Source organism: Tenrec ecaudatus, chromosome X, assembly GCF_050624435.1.
Source record: "Tenrec ecaudatus isolate mTenEca1 chromosome X, mTenEca1.hap1, whole genome shotgun sequence".
In the NCBI taxonomy this organism is placed as follows: Eukaryota; Metazoa; Chordata; class Mammalia; order Afrosoricida; family Tenrecidae; genus Tenrec; species Tenrec ecaudatus.
This window is the reverse complement of record NC_134548.1, coordinates 96,049,825-96,056,518: the sequence shown is the minus strand read 5'-3', so window position 1 is coordinate 96,056,518 and position 6,694 is coordinate 96,049,825. Positions and strand designations below refer to the sequence as shown.

General features: G+C 37.3%; 1 pseudogene; it reads right to left on the bottom strand.

Moving 5' to 3' along the window:
* Positions 1–338: 338 nt before the first annotated feature.
* LOC142434907 (mortality factor 4-like protein 2) lies at positions 339–1,200 on the bottom strand (annotated as a pseudogene).
* Between the last annotated feature and the right edge of the window lie 5,494 nt (positions 1,201–6,694).

Genomic DNA, 6,694 nt, shown 5'->3' with positions numbered 1-6,694 from the left:
TCATGCAGCATTAACACATCCTAGAAAACTGTGTAACGGCAAAGGGATAGAAAGAAACCTCAGCATTCAAGCAAAATTGGTCAACTAGGCAATAAAACGTTATACTGAAGGTTTCTTCTTTGTCTAATTACTGCACACACTGGTGACAATCTTGAAATGAGAAAGGAGTTTATTTTCAGTTTTATTTTCTGTTTGTAACAAACAGAAAACTAACATAAACATCAGCCCTGCGATACATTAACAGTTTCAGATAATATCAATTATGTAGGAAAAAAACTAAGAAGAACAACAAAAAAAGATTTTCGGATATCCAGACATTACAATAAGTCAGCAGACCCTCACAGGGCTTCGGAATAGTACTCACCTGCAGGCACTTTGTAATCATAGGCAGTAAAAAAGGCCTGCAGAATTCACTGCCAGGTATTCTAGAAAATCCTTCAGATAGCCCAACAATAGTGCCTTGCTCTTTCCATCAAAGTGCTTGAAAGCCATGATTTCGCTGAGTTTTACAAATAATCTCAGTAGGTGGGGCGCACCATAAATCTGAGCCATTGGCACATCAGGGTGAACCATGAAGATCTGAGCACACTGTGGCTTCTCAAATTCATAAAGTAGCTGAGTGTCCAACATTATATTGAAATATTGTTTTATTGTCACCACAACTTCATTAACCGCATACTCTTGGTGGTCAACATTTCCTTGAAATCACTTGCAATTTATGTATTCTTCCAAAATGGCGTCTACATTCTTTTTAGCCCGTAGCTGAAACAGCTACTGCTGCTTGGTAACTAAGTCCCAGTCATCAACAAACCATGGTTTTAATTCTCTAGGAATCTGCCTCTTCACCTCCACACGATTCTCAAACACTTTTTCCCTTTCTATAGTAGGATCTGCCCCGACCCTTTTCCAAGGTGGCTGAGCTTCTTCACTAGTACTACCACCATGACTATTTCCAGGATTTTTCTGTTTGTTCTTTCTGGTCTTCTTCGCAGATCTTGAAGGAGGATTCTCTGCAGAGGGACCTCTGCCTCTGCCCACAAGAACTGGCTCCAGATTCTTCTGCTGAAGATTAGCGGTCTTCTTTTCTGAGGTGGCCCTTCTCATTTTACTTCTCTGCATGTGGCCTCCTGTTGCTTTTTTGAAGGTGTCTTCTGTAGATTGTTGTCCACGATTTTCAGAACCCTGCTTTCTGGAACTCATTCAATTCTATTTTCTTCCAATCAATAATCTTCTTCCCCTTCTGAGTACTCTTAGTGCTTTCCAAGATGAAACTTTCTTATAGATCTTCAGGGTTGGTTTGGAAGGGTGAGGTGGGTACCCACGATTCTGTCAGGTGGGATAGTTCTGTTAGCAGGATCAGATATTTGGATCCTTAGTACACAACAAACTTACCTTTACTGATGCTGTCCTGAAAGGAGAATCCATCTCTTACCACCAGGCTATGTGTGATTACTGCCTATTCTGCAATCATCATAGTGAAGTCAGGTTTCTCTTGCAACTGATATCCAAAAGCAGACATATCACCCTGGAGGCGGGCTTAGGTCCTCTAGCCAATTACATTCCTCTGGTCTAAGTTTTAGAGTGTTCCATAGGCAAATGATTGGACCAGGCCTTATATATCATCAATTCCACTTAGCTGCAGTCATAATATATTACTTTTATATATTATTTCAATCCGATTAGAAGTTTGTTGACATTTTTAACCTCTAAATTAATGAGATTTATCGACATAATATTCTTTCCTAGAGGTATCTGAGCCTGGCTTTAGTATCAGAACTTATATTCACCTCACGAAATGAAAGCAGTTATATTCCCCCCTTTTCTACATTCTGGAATAATTTGAATGGAAATTATGTCAACTCCTCATTAGATGCTTGGTATAATTCACCAATGAAATTTTTGGGGCTATTTTTTGGCTTAAAGGAATGATGAGTCCTTTGGGACAACAAATAGACAAGGGTATGGGGTGGGGTTGGGTGAGTACAAAATGGACTGGAAAGGTAAAAGAGAGGAAGGAAATGTATGCAGGGAAATGGATTATGGAAGCAATCATAAAAGTCTGTTCGATAAGATTGAACTATGGAATTATATGACCTATGTATTAATCCCCAAGTAATAACACACTAAAAGGAAAAAAGCCCTAAAACAAAGATCCAGAAATAGGTTTGGGGCTGATACTAAGTCTTATCTCCAATGTATGAACAATTCATTTTTACATTATGGCCTTCCTGGATACTCATCCCCTGGAAGAAAACACGGAATATATTGGTGTTATAGCAAAATGTGGCACAGAACATAGAGGGGCCCTGCTAGTATATAAAACAGTTTCTGGAGTCTTAAAGGCAACAAACTCCCAAACTTATTTTATGAAGCCAGCGTAACACTGATACCCAATTCAGTCAAATATCCTACAATCACATAAAATTATAGAACAATTTCCCTCATGGACATAGATTCAAAATTCCTCAAAAAATTTTATTCAATAGAATCCAACATTATATTAAAAAATCATAATCAACAAATGAGAATCACTCTAGAAGGTTCAATATTCAAAATATAACCAGAAAAAATCCACCACAAAACAAGGCAAAGAATAAAGAATGCACAATCATTTCAATAGAAGCACAGAAATTCAAACTGAACACAGAGGAGGATCTAGATGGAATATAATAGCTGAATTAGCAAAACATAGCAATAATGGATTTTGGCTCAAAGTAGATTATACTAGAAATATGTTTACATGTGTCTTATTGACTATTCAAAAGAATTCAACTGTGTGGGTCATAACAAAGTATGTATGGATAGTATTGCAAGAATGGGAATTCCAGAATACTTCAATGTGCTTATGTGGAACCTACATATAGATGCAGAGGCAATTGTTCTAACATAACAAGGGGATACAGAATGTTTTTAAACAGAAAATGTAAGAGTTCAGCAATCATGTCAGGATAGGCTGGTGTGCTTCTTCCATGTGGGTTTTGTTGCTTCTGAGCTAGATGGCCGCTTGTTTATCTTCAAGCTTTTAAGACCCCAGACACTATATATTTTGATAGCCAGGCACCATCAACTTTCTTCACCACATTTGCTTATGCACCTGCTGTGTCTTCAGTGAGTATCTCAGACTGCCGAATAGTTAGAACAAAGTCTTCTTGGGTTGAGGGAGTACTTGAGTAGGGGCACACTGTCCATCTGTTTCCTTAATACTGAAACTATAAATATGTGTACCTAGATCTATACAATGCGGGTGCATAAGCAAATGTGGTGGAGAAAGCTGATGGTCGCTGGCTATCAAAAGATATAGCGTCTGGGATCCCATAGGCTTGAAGATAAACAAGCGGCCATCTAACTGAGAAACAACAAAGCCCACATGGAAAAATCACACCAGCCTGTGAGATCACAAGGCGTTGAAGAGATCAGATATCAAAGACCAACACAATCATAGCATTGTGAATGAGGGGAAGTGCGGAGTGGGGACCCAGGGTCCATCTGTGGACAATTGGGCATCACCTTGCAGAAGGGCCTTTAGGAGGAGATGAGTCAGTCAGGGTTCAGAGTAGCAATGATGAAACATACAATTTTCCTCTAGTTCTTGAATGCTTCCTCATCTCACTCTCATGATCCCAATTCTACCTTACAAATCTGGCTGGACTGAAGGATGTACACTGGTACAGATAGGAACTGGAAACACAGGGGATCCAGAACAAATGAACCTCTGAGAACCAGTGGTGAGAGTAGCGATACTGGGAGGTAGATGGAAGGTGAGGGAGAAAGGGGGAACAGATTACAAAGGATCTACATATAACCTCCTCCCTGGAAGATGGACAGCAGAGAAGTTGGTTGAAGGGAGACGTCGGAAGGTGTAAGATATGATATAATAACAATAATTTATAAATTATTAAGTGTTCACGGGGGAGGGCGGTGTGGGGTGGGGTGGGGAAATGAGGAGCTGATACCAAGGGCTCAAGTAGAAAGCAAATGTTTTGAGAATGATGAGGGACACAAATGTTAAAAAATCCTTGACACAATGGATGTTTGAGTGGATTGTGATAAGAGTTGTTTAAGCCCCCAATAAAAAGATTTAATTTAAATTTAAGAGTTGGGGTTATATTCTTTCACCACACCATTTGTGTGAAAAGTTACAATGAAAATTAAGGAAACACTGGTTACATATAACTGAAGTATACTCATTCTATTAGATTGCTATTACTAAGGGTCAAATTCAAATATGGTTCCTGTCTTTCCTCAGTAAATGAACCAAATTCCATGTGCAAGGGTGCTCTTGAGCTCCAATCTCTTTGATCCCATTAATGCACAAAACTGCAAATGAGGGTGGGGGTGGTACATGGGAATGAGGTGGGAATGCATCCTTGAATTCTATTTAGCTGTAAAAGTTTCAGACTTTGGCTGGCAGAAATTTGCCTCTTACCTTCTGAATATGAAAGTACAATTTATTCTTAGGAAATCTTTTAAAATTAACGCCAAGAAATTGGCAGTTCGGCGTCATTAGCCCCAGGAAAATATATGGAGACATTGATTTAATATATTTTCTTATTTCCTTGTCCATCAGGAAAAAAAAACATTCAACTGTGATTTGAAAATATCCATGACTCCTATTTTTAAGAGGTAGGTATGTTCTCTGTGCTGAAAAGAGTATTCTCAAATGGGAGAAAATGATAATACATCCACTCCTTACTTAACAGGATTCAATTTCAAAAAGAAGTCATTATGTGAAAATTGGCATTATATGAAAATTGTATATGACAAAATTGATCTCAAAATTGAGAATGACTACATTGTGATATCATTGCCAAGTTCCAATCACATAACTGTCAAATTATATTATTACATAACTGCTGGATTACATCATTACAAAAAACTGCCAAACCATTTAGAATTATGGCTCTGCCAGATTGATACACATCCATAACATTGTAACCAGAATTATTCTCACATCTCACCTCAGTGTTTGTTACTGCCACACTGGGTATATTATTAATGCTCAATATATACAAATAGTAGCATTTTTACTGTTGTAATAAATGAAAAATGTTAAATACAAAGATAAAGAGATATTCTATTAGTGAAGTATGGGTATACAGACTTAAAAGGGGGTCATGATGGGATGATAGTTTGGGTTTGTCTTTTACATGATTGCTTAAGAATGTATTGTTTATTTAAATACAAAGATACAGAATAGCAGAATGGTGGCTGCAGACTATATCACAAATTAAAATTTACACTTAAATAGTAACAATACCTCTTTAACAGACTACATATCTGTTTAATAGAGTCCGTTTTGGTTTTATAAATTGTTCTTTTACAGTACTGTGAATTTAATAATTCCCCACTCATACTTCTGATAGCCTATAATCTTGCATAATGGAACAGTGGGAAAAATGATCTTTTTTTGCAAGTACAATACTTATTCTCTCTCTGGGTATTTGCTTCACTGTCATACTTTTTGTCAGATTCTCTCTTTCTCTCTCTCTCATACACACATATGACAAAATGTTCACAAATAAGTTAGAATTAGAATATTTGCATCTACTTCTCACATTGTTAAATCAAGGTGCTATATAAAAAATTTGTTGTTAGCTGCTGTTGAATGGATTCTGACTCGTGGAGATTCCATTTGGGAAAGATAGAAATGTTTCACCAGATTTTAAATTCTAACAATTCCATTATTTGGTAATGGAATTATTGGTCTGTCTTCAGAGGAAACATTAGGGGGATTGAACATCCAACATTCCTGTTGTCATTCAAGCACTTATCCATTTGCAGCATATAGTAAACCACAAAGAGATAATGTTGTTGTTGTTAGGTACCATCGAGTGTCTTCAAATTCATAATAATAATTTAAACAAAACTCACTAATGACCAGTCGATTACAACTCATACAGGCCCTACACGATAGAACTGCCACTGTAGGTTTCAGAGACTGTAACTGTTTATGAAACAGAAAAGGACTTAAGTGGAGAGCAAATGTTTTGAGGATAATGAGGACAATGAATGTACAAATGTGCTTTACACAATTGATGTATGTATGGATTGTGATAAGAGTTGTATGAGCCTCCAATTAAATGACTTAAAAAAAAAGAAATAGCCTTATATTCATTCCATGGAGTGACTATATTCAATTGCTAAACTTGGGGTAGCAGTGCAACACATAAGCCACTACATCACCCTTCCCTCTATTCAATACACATTTCCCTCTATTCAATAAAGTAACAAAGAGAAGGAAACTTTTCTTCCAGATGTAACAGGGAATGGAGGTATGATGAGGGTGTCGAACCAAATTCACTGTCTCTCAGAAAAGATGGGCATGATTGAAATAATATTTAAATAAAAATAAATAGCTAAGCACTAAAAATATTCCAAACTGCCATCAATTGTCTGTCAGCTTATAGTACCGTGGTGGCTTGTGTGATGCTGGAAGCTGTGCCACCAGTATTTAAAATGTCAATAGGGCCACTCAAAGTGAACTGGTTTCAGCACAGTTTCCAGGCCAAGAACAGACTGTGAAGAAGGAATAGGCTATCCACTTCTGAAGAAGTAGCCTCATGGGGGAAAAAACAAACAAACTTATGGACAGAATCAAAATACTGTCAGGTACTGAAATTATCACTACTTCACTGAGAAAGTTCTAATATTGTCCGTAGAATATTGTCAGACATAGAGCCACAATGTGAGTTCC